Source organism: Mobula hypostoma, chromosome 8 (genome assembly GCF_963921235.1).
Source record: "Mobula hypostoma chromosome 8, sMobHyp1.1, whole genome shotgun sequence".
NCBI classification, from domain to species: Eukaryota; Metazoa; Chordata; class Chondrichthyes; order Myliobatiformes; family Myliobatidae; genus Mobula; species Mobula hypostoma.
Genome location: NC_086104.1, coordinates 135,036,575 through 135,057,152, shown reverse-complemented (window position 1 = coordinate 135,057,152; position 20,578 = coordinate 135,036,575).

The following is a 20,578-nucleotide window of genomic DNA, read 5'->3' as shown; positions in this document are numbered from 1 at the left end:
TTAAATGACCTCCATTTGTCTATTACACCCTTCCAATAAAACAAATTGTCCCAATCCACTCCTTCTAAATCCTCTCGCATCTCCTCAAAGTTAGCCTTTCTCGAATAAAAACTCTCAACCCTGGGTCCAGACCTATCCTTCTCCCTAATTATATTGGAACTTTTGCCTCAAGTATATGTTAAATTCAAAGTCACATGAGTTTCATCTAAATCAGCTTTAAAATGGAACGATATTCTTTTGTAGTTCGTGATGCGCCATGTTCTTCTCTATTTTTATATCGGCGACGATAAGTATGCTTTTCGTTGATCGTACAGATAGGATAATCGTTTAAAATCTACTAATATATGAAAATATATTGATGACATTGCCAAAAAACGAAATTCACATCAAACTGCAGAGCAACAGCAACATTTGGATATTGGATGTTCCAAAATTCATGTAAGATAGTCATAAGCCAACCCGTTGTTCAGACTTCTGGAGAAAATGACTGGGAAATTAATGTCGCCCTTTGATGAATAGATACAGCAGTAACTACATAGCCTGTTACATCCTCTGATTCAATATTTATTTGCAATGGGAACTAACTTTAATCATAGTATTCTTTCGCAACTACTAGTGCACACAATTGAGATCAACTTCTATGGAAAACTCAAGCGGTCCATGCAGTTATATTGTGTCTTCACCAAGCGAGAGTTGGAAACTTGGTGCAGAATTACACTTTATGAAAAGAGGTGTGAGTAGCTGTTTCTAAAGCTTACTCTCCATCTGTTTTGTCGTCAGTTCATTTCATATTTTGACCGCTCAGTGTCAAATTTTCACAAAACATTTAATGATCCTGTTGTTTTTGCTTTTGTTATTGTTGTTCTGATGTACCCAAATAACAATAACATCTATTTTGGGCTAATTTCACAATACATTATCTGATTAATCAGACAGATCATCAGTAACGGTTTCATTTTCAGTATTTAATTAGCAGCAGACCGACTGGCCTCTCATCGTGTAGCGTGTTTTCGCTCTGGTCGGGCCTATGTTACTCTGCCATGCACGGTCTGAATGCTACAATTTACTCTATCGCAATTTCAGTCGCCGCTTCAAATAGTCAAACTTTATAGAGTGAACACTGCAGAAAAGGTCAGCTTCGTCTCTCGCTGCTGTTGTTGCTGTTCCCCGAGAAACGAAAATGTCTGTGCCCTCAGTAATCTGACGCGATTTTTATACTCTGCCCGATCAAAGATACAGTCAAAGAGCTATGGCACATCACAGATAGAGGCTGTTCGGACCATCTTATACCTGCCTTACAATTATTCTCCTGAGTCACATCTATCTGCATTCGGGCCATATGCCTCCACACTCTTCCCATCCGTATATGCATCCAAATTTCTCTACAGTTTGTTTCACACTCTCAACACCTTCTAAGTGAAGATGATACAGCTCAGAGTCCGATTAAATATTTCACCTTTTGCCATTAATCTGTGACTGCTATTTTCAGATTCGTTGATTTTTTGGGGGGGATGGGAGGGGAGGAGTGCGGGAAACGCTTGCATTTACGCTGTCTTTCCAGCACATAAATTTGTTTTCCTCTGTAACATCCCCCCTCATTCACGTACGCTCCAGAGACAGAAGTCCCAAACTATTCAACGTTTTCCTTTAACTGCTCAAGTCAGGGCTGCGGGCGATTTCAATGAGATTCTCTGCAGACCAAGTCCAACGGCAACAATGGCGACACCGGAACCAAGACTAAGTCGGACTATGAAGAATCAGTTTTTAAGATATTAAACAGAAGAATTTCAGTTTGGGCAGAAGGATTTAATCACGACGACGGCAATGAGAATGACATGAATCCCAAGATGGCTTATCTAAAGTCAGTGAAAACGATTTATATTACAAGAACGCTGCAGGTATATTAGTGTGCTTTCTGAATTCGTGCTGCCTGCAGGAAGACGAATCTCAGATTTGTTTTCTCAATACAAAATCTGACAATAAATGCACTTTGAATCTTCAAAATGTTTTATCTGACTTCCATCCAGGGGGTCAGTGAGGACATGGTGGAGGATTACAAATACCTGGGGATAAGAATTGAAAATAAACTGGACTGGTCAAAGAACACTAAGGCTGTCTACAAGAAGGGTCAGAGCCGTCTCTACTATCTGAGGAGACTGAGGTCCTTTATCATCTGCCGGACGACGCTGAGGATGTTCTACGAGTCTGCTGTGTCCAGTGCTATCATGTTTGCTGTTGTGTTCTGGGGCAGCAGGCTGAGGGTAGCAGACACCAACAGAATCAACAAACATTTATCGTAAGGTCAGTGATGTTGTGGGGATGGAACTGGACTCTCTCACGGTGGTGTCTGAAAAGAGGATGCTGTCTAAGTTGCATGCCATCTTAGTCAATGTCTCCCATCCACTACATAATGTACTGGGTGTGCACAGGAATACATTCAGCCAGACACTCGTTCCTCCAAGATGCAACACTGAGCGTCATAAGATGTCATTTCTGCTTGTGGCCATCAAACTTTACAACTCCTCCCCTGGAGGGTCAGACACTCTGTGGCGATAGGCTGGTCCTGGACTTATTTCATAATTTACTGGCATAATTTACATATTACTATTTAACTATTTATGGTTCTATGTCTATTTATTATTTATGGTGCAACTGTAACGAAAACGAATTTCCCCCGGGATCAATAAAGTATGACTATGACTAAAATGACATCACAGCTCCTGTGCTCACTGCTTTGAATTATGAAAACCTATGTGCCCATCTCGCTCTTTAAGCCGTTATTTACCTCCAACTCCACATTTAAAAATTATGCATCCGTATCCCCAAATCACTCTGTTTTACCGCACCCGACGTTGCCCTGCCGTTCACTATGGAAGTCCTATCATGGTTTGTCCTCAAAAATTACAACACCTCACACTAGACTTCAATAAATTGCAACTGACATTTCAGCCCATTTTTCCTGCTACTCAGGATTCCTCAGCAAGTTTTGGTAGCTGCTCTCGCTTCCAGTAATCTGCAATGCGTATATTTGTAGATTGCGTTGTTATATCATCTTCCACATCTTTGATATAGACGACAAACAACAACGGACCCACCACTGATCACTGTGGCACTGCACTAATCACAGGCCTTCAGATGGAGAGGCAACAGCCTACTGCCATACTCTAGCTTCTCTCGTGTAAGGAATGTCAAATCTAATTTGGAACCTCACTGTAAAAATGAATCGATCACCTACCATGACGAACTCGCACAAGCACTTTATCTAAAGCCTTGCTGAAGTCCATGTGGGCAAGAGTCACTGTCTTTCCCTCATCACCCTTTCTGCTGACATCGTGTAAAATATATAAGATGGTGCATAGACTGAAACTCTTCTGTTTAACATCTTAAAAACTGTTTCTTCTAAGTCCGACTCAGTCCCGATTTCGGTGTCGCCGTTATTGCCGTTGGACTTGATCGCCGGGCGCCGATCCTCGGCTTGCTTCTATTTCAGCTTCAGGCGGATGGAATCCTGCATAACGAACTGGATTAGTCGGCGGGCCAGTGCCCTGGCACACACACGCCGTAACCCTACAACAGGTCGATGAGGCCGGGCGCGATCCCGATATTCATCCTGGCTCTTGGGCAGCGACGACTACTGTCAGATATGATATGACATTGATGAGACCTGATTTGCACGAAGGGATGTTGACTGTCTCTTTAATCAAACGGTGTCTATTCAATATTCAAATATTTATATAACCAATCTCTTAAATGTCCTCCAGTAATGCACACACGACGTATGTCAGGCTTAACGGCTCAATGGCGTATAAGCTGCCGATTTCTTCTCATATGCTCCCTTAAACAATGGAGCAATATTATTGACTAACGTCATATCTTCAACCCAGTTGAGTGTAATTAGCGTTTAATTGGCAGTTTTCTTTCCACGCCCTCAATTAGTAAAATACTGCATCTCTCAGCAAAGCAGATATCAATAACAAAATTGCATTCAGCAATAACTCTGCACCAACATAAAAACCCAGTTAAGCATTAACTGACGAACTGTAACGATGTTGTTGCTTTTTATATTTTGGATTGTTCTTTCATTACCGCCCATACCCAGTCTACTGCACTCATATAAAACTCTTCTTATGTGGATGTGTTGTAGTACTTTAGGCAGATGAGCAAAAAAAAAATAATAATTTGCATTTGGCAAAGCAATTGCAGCTGATTGTTCCTGTCAATTTGATATTTTTTTCATAGATCATTTTCTCTGAAAATAAGATTTTATATTCAGCACATTTATGCCGGGAAGTGTATGGTCATGCATTTTGGTAGATGAAATGAAAGTATTGGATATTTCTAAATGGAGAGAAAATACAAAGAACAGAGGTGAAAAGGGACAGAGGAGTACACAAAGGATTCTCTGAAGGTTAATTTACAGGTTGAGCTTGTGATGAGGAAGGGAAATGCAATGTTAGCATTCATATGCAGAGAACACGAATATCAAAGCAAGGATGAAATGTAGAAACTTTATAAAGAACTGGTGATACTTCATGTGGAGTATTATTAGCAGGTTTGGTCCCTTATCCTAGAAACGATGTGAAGAAACTGGAGAGGGTTCGAGGACTTTTATTAAAATTATTCCAGAATCCTATGGTTTGTCGTAAGAAGAAAGTTTGTCAGCCCGGAGCCTGTATTCACCAGAATTCATAAAAATGAGGGGTGACCTCTTAAAACCTAACGAATGGTGAAATACCTTGCGAGAGCGGATATGATGTTTCCTACGGTGGGATAGTCTAAGACCAGAGGATACAGACTGAGAGTAGAGGAGTGTCCTTTTAGAAAGGAGGTGAGAAGGGATTTATTTGACTACAGATTGGTGAATCTGTGGATGTATTTGCCACAGGCAGCAGTGGAGGCCAAGTATGTATATTTGCGTATATTTAAGGTGCAGGTTGCTAGATTCTTGATCGGCCAAGCCATGAAGTGATACGAGTCCAAGACAGGAGACTGGGGCTGATAGAAAAATTGGATCAGCCATGATGAAATTGCAGAGCAGACTCGAAGGGCCAAGCGGCCTAGTTCAGCCGCCGTATCTTATGCTTTTAATGTGTTATGGAACCATGTATAATTCATTTTCATTGAAAATAATAACACTGCATTCCTCTGTACTCAAGAATCACATTCCGTGCACTACATCAAGACAGGAATTTCAGACACACCTTCAAAATTAGTCGCATAAATTACTTTGTTTCTGGATTAATACGACATTACAAATGCGATAAAACACTTCTACTGATACCACTGATGCACAAGTAAATAGTCCATGTCAAAATTTTTGTGCACACAGACACAATTAAACAAACCTCACCTGAGTAATTAAACAGCAGATCCAATAACAATTATTGGATAAGCAGTGATAATGTTAAGCGTCGCATTTGACCCTTTATTTCATTGTGTAATCCCCAATATTTCAGATCACAAACAGCTCATGTCTCATAGTACTACTACACTCGTTTGCTCTTTGTTCAGATCTTCGGATTTGAAACGCTCTTCTGTTATTTACTTCGTCCGATTTCAGTATCTGATTATTTTGTTTCCCCTTTGCCTCCTATCATGCAACCTTTCCATTAAGCATCCACCTTCAGCCCACCTCAGGCTGGAATAGGTAACAGATCCTAGTACCGCTAAGCTGTCAGAGATTTACCGTGTTTCAGTACTTAAATCGTTAACCACATTTTGACATGTTTCAACGAACTCCAACATGGATTCACCTGACTCTGACAGCTCAACAATGTTAAGTTGCAGCGAAACATAAATAATAAGCAGTACTCCAAAGCCTGCAATATTTTCTTCCTCCAGCAACCTTCTTCCAATATCCCCCTCACAGAATGTCGAGCTTCCTCAAATGCTCGACTTCCTCCTTCAATCTTAAAGTGCTGTTCCGATCCTTTCGGCTACAAATAATAAGACGCTGCTTGGAAACTATGCGATAGACAAAACTTCTTAAACGTGTATATGCAGTAATTTTAGTCATGTGAGATTAGTAGAAATTCCGTTGCAATACCTGATTAGAGTCAAGGAAAGTGATAAATAAAAATCCCACATTTCGTTGCACTGCAGGCCCCCTCGTCTGGCGCACAAACCGGTGTAAACAAATGCGCGAAATCGTACACGCAGCAGCTAAAACTGATGCGTCACAGATCAGTGCAGCAGGTTAAAAATAGACTCTCTGCATAAATTCTTCATAATCTAGCGGTAAATTCATGGCTATCCTCTGTATTTGTATTTTAATTCACCTCCCCAAGTTGTGCAGGCTGATAGGTTAATTGTCCGCTGTAAATTCTCTCTAATCCACAGATAAATTGTAGACTCTGCGGGGCAGAGACGCGGACGGAGTTGTGTGTGTTGGTTGGGGGGAGATGTGTAGTATATAATGGGCATTTCTCAAACGAGGAGTTGACTGTCTGGGCGAAAATTGTAAGATGGCCAGATAACTCTCTGCATGTGTCAATTACTCCGAGTTTCTCGATTTATATTTAATGGTCAATTCACCTCAGTTTATAAACTCCCATTGCCAATATTGTCATAATATTCACCTGAACACAAGACACCGACGCCCGTAATATTAAAGGAAGAGCGATTCAACGTGGTCATTCTGCAATTGCGGAGATGCGACTCACTTCCTTCACACTGAACTTCGGTCACAAACACGGGCCGTTCATTCTCTCGGTACCTTGAAGAGTTGTAGGCGGATGTCGCAGAGCCGCAGCGAAGTTGTCTACACACAACGTTTGCTTCATTGATGCTCCAATATTTATCCTGAACTCTGCGCCAGATACCATTATCATACACCTCCACTCGTCCATCGCAGCGGCTTCCCCCATCGTTCAGTCTCAAAGACCACAGTTCATCTGCAATATCACAAATAAGGTGAAATACGATATCAAGCCAAAGTATTCAAAATATTTTCAGCAAATAACTGCAAAGTTTGCTTTACACAGTAATTTTCCACGTGGTACACGGGATGGGAACAATATCAGTAAACTGTATCGGTCCATTAGGGAGCAAAAAAAAACTATTTCTGCACAGCATCTCAGAAAACTGGACTGGAAGCATATGTCATAGAAGTTAACCTTGAATGTACTGAGAAATAATGAATGTACAGCGTATTCGGATACCTAAGGAACGGGTGGGCGTGGTCTTTCAGAACTTTCCTTATTTTACACCCTAACAAGCATCCCAAACCAGGTATAATTTTCAGGTGTTTGAAGGAAAGTGTGGGGGAGGGGGGGCGCTGATATTAGAGTCACATTCTTTATACAGAGCATGAAGTGTGTGTGGGAAGACCTGCTGTTAGATCTGATAGAAGAAGACACAATAGGGTCATTTAAAAAATTCTAAAAAGGCACATGGATGATAGAAACATTTGTATGGCAACAACTTGTAATTACAGGTAATTTCAGGCCGGTGAGCCTGACATCAGTAGTAGGTAAATTATTGGATGGTGTTCTGAGAGATCAGATATACAAGTATTTGGACAGCTAAGGGCTGATTAAGAATCATGGCTTTGTGCGGGGTAGATCGTGTTTAACAAATCTTGTAGAATTTTTTGAGGAGGTTACCAAGAAAGTACACAAAGGATAGTCTGTGGATTTTGTCTACATGGACTTTAGTAAGGCCTTTGACAAGGTCCCACATGGGAGGTTAGTTCGTAAGGTTCAGACAATAGGTATCCATGGAGAGGTTGTAAACTGGATTCGAAATTGGCTGGCTGTGAGAAGACAAAGAGTGGCAGTGGATGATTGTTTCTCAGATTCGAGGCCTGTGACTAGCGGTGTGCCTCAAGGATCTGTGCTGGGACCATTGTCGTTTGCTGTCGATATCAATGATCTAGATAATAATGTGGTAAGTTGGTTCAGCAAGTTTGCTGATGACACTAAGTTTGGAGGCGTTGTGGACAGCGAGCAAGGCTTTCAAAGCTTGCAAATGGATCTGGACCAACTAGAACAATGGGCCAGAAAATGGCCGATGGAATTTAATGCGAGGCGTGTGAGGCGTTGAATTTTGTAAGCACAAATCAAGGTAGGACATACACAGTAAATGGTTGGACACTGAGGAGTGCGGAGGAGCAAACGGATCTGGGAGTTCAGATACATAACTCGCTGAAAGTGGCGTCACGGTTAGATAGGGTTGTAAAGTAGGCTTTTGGCATCCTGGCATTCATAAATCAAAGTATTGAGTATAGGAGTTGGAATGTTATGGGGAGATTGTATAAGACATTGGTGAGGCCAGATATAGAGTATTGTGCACAGTTCTGGTCACCTTACTATAGGAAGGATATCAGTAAGATTGAAAGAGTGCAGAGAAGATTTACTAGGATGTTGTCGGGTCCAATGTATATAAGAGTCTTATATCTATCAGTTCACAACTAATTCTGCTTCTCTCCAAAGGGAAACAGCGTTGTACTTTTTTTTTCCTTTTCAGTGTGTTTTCTTCTGTCCACCTTCCATGGGGAGAAGTTACAAATCGTTTTTGGGATGCTTGTTAGGGTGCAAAATAAGGAAAGTTCTGAAAGACCACGCCCACCCGTTCCTTAGGTATCCGAATACGCTGTACATTCATTATTTCTCATGCCCTTTTCTCACTGTTACCATCAGGTAGGAGGTACAAATGCCTAAAGGCACACACTCAGGCATTCAGGAACGGCTCCTTCCCCTCTGCCATCAGATTCCAAAATTGACATGAACACTTGGACACTACCTCACCTTTTTAAGATGTAATATTTCTGTTTTTGCACGATTTTTAATCTATTCAATATACTTACGCTTCAATTGATTTATTATGATTTGTTCCTGAACCGCTGCTGCTAAGTTAACAAATTTCACGTCACATGCCGGTAATAATAAACCTGATTCTGATTATCTAGAATCAGGTGTAGCAGGTTGAGTAGGATCCCGGATTAGCCATGACGGAATGGCGGAGCAGACTCGATGGTCGGAGAAGTTTAATTCTGCTCCGATGTCTTCTGGTCATATGGTCAAAACATCGTGGGTGGAAGGAAGTGTGCTGTCTTCAAATGTTTCAGTTCTATGTAACAATACCAATTTGCTCTTACACGCCGAATTTAAATGAGGACGTTCATTTCAAATTTCCTCTCATCACCTCATCAAAATAATCTATAATACCACCAGTCTCTGCACAAATGTTATATCTCTATATTTGCACAATTTTACATCGTCCCAAAAAAGGAAGGAATAACACCATCTTCTTCCGAATCGTAGTAATGCATGGTTGCTAATAAACGGCCAATTCGTTCAAATGGTTAAAACGTCACAATTGTGATTATATTACGACCAAAGAACAGCTTGTTTCATGCCCACATTTTTTTTCTGACTCACCAGTGCAGATGAGACTGGCTTCATTTCCATGTGAACATATAATCTGACCCCAGGCTGAGACTGGACAATGAGCTATTTTAGATTCATTCCCTAGACAACCGTAATTATCCTTCCACATCAGCCCGTTTCCTTCTCCGAAGTGAGAGCTTCGGTGAGATGCATTTACTGCACCGCACTGTAGCTGTTCACAGACCACGGCCGCGTCCTCCAGGCTGAAGTATTCACCACAAATCGTCCCCCACTTGTCTCCGTGCAGGACTTCCACACGACCAGAACATCTGTTCTCCCCATCAACCAGTCGTGGTCCATGTTTCCCTGTATTAGTTATAATTGATAACAATTAATAATTCTCAATAACAAAACAGGGGAACCGAATAAAACGAGGAAATAGTTTCACGTGTCACCTTTTACACGATTGGACAGCTTTCTAATTCTGTCTGTGAAGCATGGAATACCGAAAAGTACTACACTCTATAGTAAACTGCAGCCTTGCTCTTTCCCTGTTTAGATCGCGATCACCTGTTTACAAAACATGAATTTTAATTCTTCTCGAAATCTGCTTTGATCCCGTCTGGAATCTGGTCCTTTTGAAGATTTTGAAGACGACCATTGCTTCAAACATGAGGCTACGCATGTGACAAACATGAGGCCATGCAGGTGACAAGAACAGCTTCTTATTTATATTTTATACGTGCACTTCAACTAAAAGTTGGTCCCTAATTTCATCATCTTCAATAAATGTATTCTTTTCTTTTGAAGTATAAAATCTCGTGATCAACACTACATTCCATAGGCAATGTGTTTGACAACTCAGTAGGCGACATGTAGCGTTCAATAACCGCTTTGCATACCCAAACTATTCACATTCCCACACTACAAATGGTATTGTATACAGTCCCACCCGTCTTGGTTAAAACACTCCTCGCGATAGAGCAGATCTACGTGGACATTGCCGCAGGAAAGCAGAATCCATCATCAAGGAGCCCGCCATTCAGGCAATGCTCTCTTCTCGCTGTGGCTACCAATAAGGAGATACATGAGACACAGAATCCACACCAACAGGTTCAGCAACAGCTAACACCTCTGAAATATTGGGCTTTTGAAACAAGGGTGGTCACAACTTAACTCACCCAAGCACCGTACTGTTCCCACAACATATGGATTCACTTTCAATGACACTTCTCTCGTGTTCTCGATATTTATTGCTTATTATTTTTTTTTCTCTGCCCATGCTAGTAAAACCTGAGTCACACACACTCATTTAACAATTGCTAGGACTATTCTAGTCGTGCTTAGTATTGTGTCTTTCTGGATTGTATATAAAAATTGCTGTGTAGGTCCAATCGCTTAATGCTATTCTGTAGTGAACTTGGTATACCAATTTTAAATATTACTGTTGGGACAATGTATCTCTCGTACATGTTACATCGAATTTCAATTTCCTCTTTTAATTCAGCATATTTCCGTTGTTTTCCGCTCAAAGGCTTCTGGATATGATGTGTTTGGAATGGCTGTATCTATTCAGTAATTTGTTCTTGCATGTTTACCTTGTAATATTATATCCAAATGTTTATGGATTGTAATGTCTGTATTAATGGAGAGCTCATAATATAATATCTCGAGCTCTACCTCTAAAACTGGATCAGGCTTTTACTTATGGTATAATATGTACTTTCAGACGAGATTTTCTCTGAATGATATTTGCCACTTGATTGTGCCTGTGTAAGTAATCTCCCTGACTTAAAGTACTGCTGCATCCTGCAATGATTGGATTATTTCTGGGTTCTCTGGAAATTTTCTGCATTTATCACCTTGAATGTATTGTTATTTTATTGTGGATTTTGATTTTTTTTCCCCAAGTTTTCTGTCCTGTATCTCCCGAAGGAATCATAATCTTTCCAGGAGTTCTACACTTTCTTCTCAGCATTAGGGTTTGCTTAGATCATGGGGCTATATTCCATGAAGAGTTATATTACCCATTGGTTAGCATTTTCTTTAAACGTGATATTTTCTTCATATTTCTGTTTTTTTTTTCTTCCTATTTCATTTCAGTGCGGTATTCTGTGTCTCAGAATTGCATCTGTTCGAGTGAAGTGCTGACCCTTGTTTTCATTGATGAAAATATCCATAGAACTTTTATCTGACTGCAGTTGTGTAATATTTTTTATGCCTGTTATTCCTCTTCCACTATTTATCTTTGGCCATGTGAATCTCCGTGATTTCGAGTGTGTAAAGTTCTGATTTTCAAATATTTGGCATTTTAGTCCTTATTTTTCTTTGTAAATTTTCCAGAGAAGTTTCGTACCAATTTATTATGCCAAATGGAGCAGATAAATATGGGTATCGTGGATGTTGTTATTGACTTTGATATATTTTACTGTTGAGAAGATTTTCTTGATGTAAATTCTTTAGAACGTTTTCCCTTTATAGAGCCATGCCCTGTATAGCAGCTTCCTTTACGTTCAATATTCTGCGCCTATCTAGTCCAAAGTTCATGTTTATATCTTTGGAAAATAATTCTACTAATTTGAGTTAATTATTTTGACGTTACTTATGAAATAGCGTATAATTTCGAGAGAACGATGTATTTTGTCATTTTCTTTTCTCAGTTCAACATGGTAAAACTGGAGATATGGGCACATCTAACTTCACTCATTTCTCATTTGCTGAGTTCTTTTGGACTATTCTAGTGTTGTTTCGTAGTTTAACTTCTGAAGGCTTACTTAGCTATCATTGTGCAGGCCGAACTGTTCACTGCTATTGTGACTTTGGGATGATAACAGTTGTAGATGTTATTCTTGGGACAATGTATACCCTGGTCATGGTCCATAGTCTTTCCATTTCTTCTTTTAATTCAGCATATTTCTAGTGTTTTTCCTTCGCTGAGTTTCATATGCTGTGTGTGGTTGGAATGACTACATTGATTAAGTAAGTTTTTTCTTGCTTGCTAATCCTGTTATTTTATAGCGGATGGTCATTATGGATTATCCTCTCTGTAACAATGGATCTGTAAGTAATATAGTTTGTTGGAAGCTGACTCTATCACAGGATCAGCCATTTATTGTGGTTATGGTGTATTTACAGTCCTGAGTATGACCCGAAACTGCAAACGGTGATCAGGCTCTGATTGGGGACTATCAGAGCTTTGGGGAAAGTGGAATTACACCTCAGTCATTCATTGTTCCCAGGACCACTCTGACCTGGAACGGTAGCACCTGCAAGTGTTCCTGGTCAGGTTACGTGCGAAGGCCGACGGCATATCCGGCAGGTTAAGTAACTGAACTTATGACGGAGAGGCGGATGACAACGGCTATAGTACAGGCGGATGAACATTTGGGAAGAGAAATGCGATTTCTTCAGTTCACCCAATGGAAGGCAATAGCAAACTGCCGTTGCTACATACTAAGTTGCCTAGAATCTATTTGCTCAGAAGACATGGTCAAACTCACAAAATGTGTCGCACATCAACAGCGTCCAGAGGATCCTCAAGACAATTCAGAAGATGCTTCGCTCGTTAGGGTTGATTCTAGGCAGCAGGGGATCCCCGGAGAATTCGTCACAATTCGAATCAGAGATCTACATTCCCTTGTCGATATCAGCCGGCTCAGATTTATTGGTATCCTGGGCAGCGTGGCACTTTCCACCCCTCGATGCGCACCGCCCAGTGGGTGTGTATTACTTTGGATATCAGTCATTTGCAGATATTTCTTGTCTGCGGTTTATTCCTGGCCTAATCATTGGCCAGTTCATGTTGAACAAATAACCGACAAACCGGTGTGCGTTTGGGCAGTGAGAGCAAACAAGAGCACCTGGAGGAAACCCATGCAGTCATGGGGAGCACTTCCACACTCCTGTCCGGAAACGGAGGGAATTGAACCCGAGTCGCCTGTATTGTAGAGCATTGTGCTAACCTCTACGCTACCATGCCTATCGTATCCCGGAATGTATTCCATCGAGGGTCATGATTTTCTATTTGATAACTGTTGCATCTACAATATATTTTTTTCATTGTTTTGGGTTGTACTTGCATTTGCGCTTAGTCGTGAGTACTTATTTTTCTAATTGCTTCTGCTCGCATTGAGTACTGAATCTTTTTTTTCCGTTGATGAAAATATATCTTTAGAAACTTTATCTGACTGTTGTGCATTTTTAATGTCTGATGTTTGTCTTCTTCTTCTGTCCCTGGAGGTGCCAATATTAATCTGTCACATTATTCCTATCTGTATTTACTGTGGATCCCAGCACGAAATTAAATCTCTGGTTTGTAATGGTGACATATATGTACTTTGGTAACAACTCTGCTTCGAACTTTGAACTTTCAGGTTCATGTAATCACCAAGACTTGAATAGTCCTCTTCGGTTCCCTCTCTGTAACCATGATTATGCTCGGTGACGGTGAAGTTGATTCTCAGGAAGTGACCACTGCAGTGCTCCACATGACAATGACTGCTAATCTTGGAATGAATTCGGATCTGAAATAAATTTAATTGTCTTCCCTTGCCGCAGCATTGATGAAAAACAACGGCTTTTCTTGTTAAATCGCTTTCTCACAAAAGCGTCACGAAGTATTCTGTTTTACGCCTGTTGATCGCGATTTATCGGACTTTTGGTTCAGAAGTTTTCTTCGCACTGTCATTTTGTTATTTCATTTTGTCATTAGTATCTGATTTCATTTGAATAATGTTGTTTGAACATATTCAGTTTCTGTTTCCTGCTACAATTACTAAAGCAAAGCAATGGTTCAACATGTTTGCAATTTTCTTACTTTCTGTCCCAGTCGTTTTTTTTTTGTCGTTTATATTAGCGCTGCAGGATTAACATTCGTTTCCGACAAACCAATTGAATCATATCAGACTATTGTGTATTTAACTTCATGTATTTTACTTGTATCCCTTTCTATACATTTCCTTGCAGTAATATTGTGCACCATCTCGCCTGAAGATAATAGTCGCTGATTTACACTTGTCAGTCTTATTTATTCAATCGCCCAACAATGTTTTTTTTTTTAGCTGAACAATCTCCTGCGATTCAGGAAACTTTTGTCTTTAGAAGCTGAAATAATTTGTTAATATACCATCTCCTATTACTATAGGGCACTAATTATTCCTCTGCATGCCACTTGGCAGAACAGAGGAGCACTTTATTAATAGAGGTAGACAGCTTCCCTGCTGCAAAGAGCACTATATGAGGTCATTCTTACGCTCGGCCATTTGGCTCTGTAATGAGTAGTCAATAGCAGGAGAAGGGATGGCCCATCCCGTTCGACTGTTTAAGGAGCTTATTGGTTTATTCATTCTTACTCTCTACTAATATTGGAAAACTGTGCACTTGTTATGCTACGGTGATACAGTAATTTCCTTTGGGATCAGTAAAGTATCCATCTATCTATTTGCTATCTGTCTCATTTATGAGCATATTGGTCAGGTAGATGAGTGATTCTTGTTGTAAGGCATCAAAGTTTCCAAGTAGAAGCATTCCTCAATAATACCCAAAATTAAACTCAATTATTAATGTTAACCAATACGAAATTCTTAAGGCTCCCCGCCCCCAAAATGTCAGTCAATATTACTGCAACCTTAAGCCCTTAACAGGAAGAACTCTTGATAACTGACCTTTAATTTACAAGTGCCATCAAGGTTGAGCATTGATTTACTCTGAAACTTGGTACTCACCAGAACAAATTAGAATGACATCATTCGTGTGGTTGCAATAATTTGTCTTTGAAGAAATCGGACAGTCCCAAAGGGTCGATTCATTACCCTGACATTCAAATACAACGCTCCGTGGAAGTTCATTTCCTTCTTCAAAATGGGCTCCACTCAGCACAGAAACAGCAACTCCGCATTGAAGCTGACTGCACACAACATTGGCATCTTTCATATCCCAGTGTGGGTCACAAGCCCTTTCCCAGTTTTTACCAAATTGCACCTCCAGTGTTCCCGAACATTCATCAGATCCGGACACCAATCGTGGAGCTCTATGATCTGGAAAATAAGATATAATCATAATCACCATGATAACGATGCTCCGTCAAATCCAATTGATTTCAGATAATTTTAGGTTCCAAAATGATCGCGATTCAAATTTGGTCTTAGACAGAGGACGTGCTTTTCCTCCTGCCTCGTACACCCTACTTACTGGATATTGGTGGATTCATTTTGGCGCCAGACCGAACAATTTTAGCTCAAATGTCGCAATTTAATGTTGCTTGTGCACAATGCGCTCGCTGCAGTCCGGATCGAGAATATTCTACAATCCGAGTTAAACAATCTCTGTATCAGACGTGCATACTGTTCGTTTGTCCTGTCAGCGACCTTACAATTTTCACATTAGGATATCAGCACTCTGCAGAAAGCTTCCTTTCTCTATTTCCAGTTTAATTAAGGCTAGACAGTGATAGTAAAAAGAACAATAATTTTACGTTCTCTCATTCACCCTGCTGTCCAGCTGCTGGAGTCTTGGCAGAAATCAATATGGGTGTTCTAGATGAGCCTTCAATGAAGCCCTGTCCGACGTTCAAACCGTCTGTAATTATATGACGAGAATACTCCCTGCCTTGCTGCACTGAATTTTCTCAAATTCACCTTCATTTTACTTCTTTTACAAGCAGTTATTTGCCCCTCAACGCCTATGATTCAGCATATCCGCAAGATGGAATGCACTTTTAAGCTGCACTCGGGGTGAAATTACGGTTTGGGGAATTATTGATGTCAGGACGCCTGTCTGGAGTTAACTGCAACGCTTTACTCTGTTCGTTTCATCTTCCTTTATTGCTGAAGTAGTAGAGTCTAGAGCATGGCACACATTCTTCAGGCGGCCTTCTCTGTGTCCACTAAGAACCCTGTCTGAGGTAACCCATTTGAATGCTGTTGCTCACTATTCCACTAAACATTTCTTTATCGGGTCTTTCCTGATTGTCTTTCAAACATTTAAATTGTACCTGTTTCCATCATTTTCTACAGGCAACTGGCATCAGATCTCCCCTAATTCTTGTGTGAAAAACTTGGCTCATTCAACCTTTAATTGCTCCCACTTTCTCCTGATAGATGTACACTATATTTGTAGACGCCCGCATCTTTAGAAAAAAAAAGTACCCTGATGATATGGCGTAGCTATAAAGCTGATGATTTCCCAACTGCTATCAGCTGACCTGTCAGCTATCCCCAGTAAAAATATTTCCAACTTGCCCAATGTTTCTTATAACTCAAGCTGTATAGTTCTATCAAAATTCTTCTGATTCTTCTCGGCACACTCTCCAGCTTAACATCGACTTTGCAGTAGCGTGGAGATCAGAACTGCACACAGTACTGAAAGGGTATTTGGAGCAATGTCACGCACATCAGTAATCTGACGACCCACAGCTGTGTTTAAATTCCTGGCCGTTAAAGGAAAGTATACCAGATGGCTTCTTCACAACCTTATTTGTGTTGTCACTTTCAGTGAATCAGTTACTTCTGCTTTTGGGTCTCTCTGTTGAATAGCACCCCTCAAGATCTACCATTCACTATGTATGTATTACGCTGGTTTAAATTCTAATTATATATATATATCACTTGAACCCATCCTAGTTAAATTTCAACTACCAGTCTCGTACACACATTTCAATTTGATTCAGATGATGATGTGTCAATGGACAATTTTCTTAACAGTTCACCATGCCAGCAATTTGGATGCCATCCACAAACTTCTCTGTCATTCCACCTGGATTGTTATTTAAGTCTTTAACATACTGTATATAACAGGTACGAGGAAAGTACTGCTCTCCGTTCTCAAAGCTGAATGAACAACCCTCCAATCCCACCCTCTCTGTCCTATCATCAATCAGAGATTATATCCAAATATCTACCTCACTGTTTAACCTCTTGGTATAACCTGCCATGCGGGTCCTCGTCAAAGACTTATGTCTATGGAGAAAATATTTACTGTTTTGCGCTCGTCAGTTGACTAGATTAACTTTTGAAGCAGACAAAAACAAAACTCGAGCAAATTCATGGTACAATGTTTTCCACCAGACAAAGCTAATCTGGTTATCCCAAATGCAGAGCGTAATCGTCTCAGAATCATGACCTAGAAACGTAGATTTAGCTGGTGTAAGGATTATCAGTACTTAGTTCCTTGGCTTATTCCTGCATCCTTTGTAATAATCAGACATTACTGGCCAGCCTGCAATCTTCTGCTGCCTCACACATGACTGACAAATATACACAGATGTTGCATATCTCTATTTGCAACGGGCAAGGATAGCATTCAAAAACTTACAAAACATGTTTCTGAAGAACGAACCAGATCGGGTGGTGGAAAATCTTCCTTTGCAGCGACGCGGGCTATTAATGCAGTAAAGCAGAGATACCCTTGGATTCCAATTTTTAAAGAAAAGAGCTCACCTGAAAGAGATATTAACATTGCAACATTCCAGATGTTCTTCACTCTCTGTCAGGGCAACTTTATCCTCATATGCATTTTAACTTAACTACTTGTTTTTATATTCTTGGTTGATTTCTGAAAATCTAACCATTTTTCTCTCACATTTCTGTACAAATTAGGTCGCATGTCGGCCTTGTTCATTTTTGGTAAACGAATTATCTCTATCCAGTCCTTTCTCCAGAAATAAAATATTCTATTTCAAGGAAAATTCTTTCATCCATTCTGCGACTCCTCAGCAAAATCATATCCAAAGTTTCTTATAAAATAGCTGCAGAGCTGCAGTTAGTGTTCCAAGTGAGCCTTAAATAGTGTTTTGCAAAGCTTTCTCACGATGACCCAACTCTTTTATGCTTTATTTTGACCTCTGAAGGCAAAGATGCAAATGATCTCTGAACCCCTCTGTCCACCTGTTACCACTTTTATCGACCTATGAAGCTATGAACCGGAAGAACTTCCTATTCATCAAGTCTTCAACATTATTTTTACTCTTTACTGTATCCCATGTCCGCGATTGCTATACTAAACTGCATTCCCTTATATTTATTGAGATAAATATGCCAATATTCCACGCAGTGTTCAATTTGATCTGTATAACGGCTGCAGCTTAAGATAATATCAGTCTGCTTATCTTTATGTTTTGTATTTTTTACGTCTTTAAAACCTGTGTGGACAACTATGTGCTAACGAGAACCTACTGCACATACCTGAATCAAAAGCCAGGAGGTTCGTAGACAACTGATAGCTAGATTAGTGGCATTTAATTCTGGTGAGCCAGGCCTACTCAAGAAGAACAGGTTTGACTTACGGAGGGCAATCTCACTTATTGGCTCTTCATGCTGCATTGGAACTCTTGGAAAATATGAAAATTTATATCAGGATGCTGTTTATTGACCACGTATCAGTGCTTAAAACAAGCGTTTCAAACGTTCTGATCGAACCTTCCAGACCAGGGCCTTTTTTTTTACCATCCTCTGCAACACGATCCTTGATTTCCTCACTGGAAAAGCAGTCTGCGTGATCGGATACAGCGTCTCCACCGCGCTTATTATTAACACTGGCACCCCTCAAGAATGTATGCTTCACCCACTGCTTCACGCTCTCTACACCCACGACTGTGTGTTTAGGCACAGTTCAAATCCCATCAGTTGTAATTGTGGTAGAATTTTAGATGTTAATGAGAACGCGTACAGACAGGATATATAAGACAGATGAGTGGTATCGCAGCAACAACCTTCACTGAAACAAAGAATTAATTGTGAACTTCAGAAAGGTTAAGAAGAGGGTACACACTAGTCCACATAGGGGGAACAGAAGTGGAATGAGTTAGCAATTTCAAATTCCTTGGTGACAGCATTTCCGAGACTATATCTTGGGTTCAATCTATCGATGAAGTTACAAATAAGGCACGATAGCGAATGCATTTTATTTTGACTTTGAAGAGATTTGGTATGACACCAAAGACACTTGCAAATTTCTACAGTGGAGAGCATTATCACTATCGTATTCTGCTATGAGGTGTGTGGGGATGGGGGTGGGACGCAGGATTTACCGAAGCTGCAGAAAGTTGTGGACTGAGTCAGCTTCAACTTGGGCACCAGCCTACGTAGCATTTTCTCTATATCTTGCAAGCAGATGAATTTCTCTGATGCTTTTTAACATTTGTCGTCATTTCCAGAACAGGTACTGCAAAGCCAAAATATTAATCAAGTATGACCTCACACGTGATGTACTGCGTTCATACTGACCAAGTGTCAGGAATACAAATGAAGCTCACATTACCTCACCTCGACATTCTGAGATTCTACATCACATCATCTGTAACTTAGTAGTCAAACATGAACAGAACCTGAACTAGACGGGATACAAGCATGCTATGGCGACAACACATATGCAATCTTCAGTTATCAGGTAGTAAACGTCTCTTCTGATGCTCCCCAATATCAAGTTATTGTTAAAGAGTCAAAATTCAGAAATGTCAGGCAATGCTAACATGGATCAGCTCCCATAATGCTCAAGATGTTTGAGATCATTCAGAACAAAGTAACTCATCTGAGTCCCTTTCCAACATCTTAACCATCCTTTCTACCACGATGGGCACTCATTTTCCCCGTTACCGGCAGACAACAGTATTCAGTCTCGACCAAGTGCATTGCACCTAATTTACATGTTACTGAAGGTAACATCACAAATAAAAGTACTACGAGTAAATTGATTCACGGGGCGCGCAGATCTGCCATTGAGTCTCATACTACCCTAACACTCACGCAGTATCATCTTAGTTAGTCCTGACGAACGGTCTCGGCCCGAAACGTCGACTGTACCTCTTCCTAGAGATGCTGCCTGGCCTGCTGCGTTCACTAGCAATTTTGATGTGTGTCGCACGCAGTATCATGTTCGTATTCAATGTCGTGACCAGTGCCGTGTCAACATAAAATAAACGCAAATGCAATAATTCTGATCTTAAACCAAAAACTCTGGAAATATATATCAGGTCAGGCAGCATTTGTAGGGAGGGAGTAGGGGTTACTATGTTGTTTCTTTTTAACCGAGACGTTATTTTGCACCAGGAACTACATGGACATACGGAAGTAAAAATACTTTGCAAAGACCGTGAGACAAAGTGTGTTAACTCTAATTTCCGGACTACAATTGTTGTACGAGAGAGCATTAATTGCAACATCTATTGACGTTATTTCACATTTCCAGCATCTGACCTTTGGGAAGTTGTTACTCTATATTCACAGATGGTAACTGTCCGGCTGCACTTTAATTGT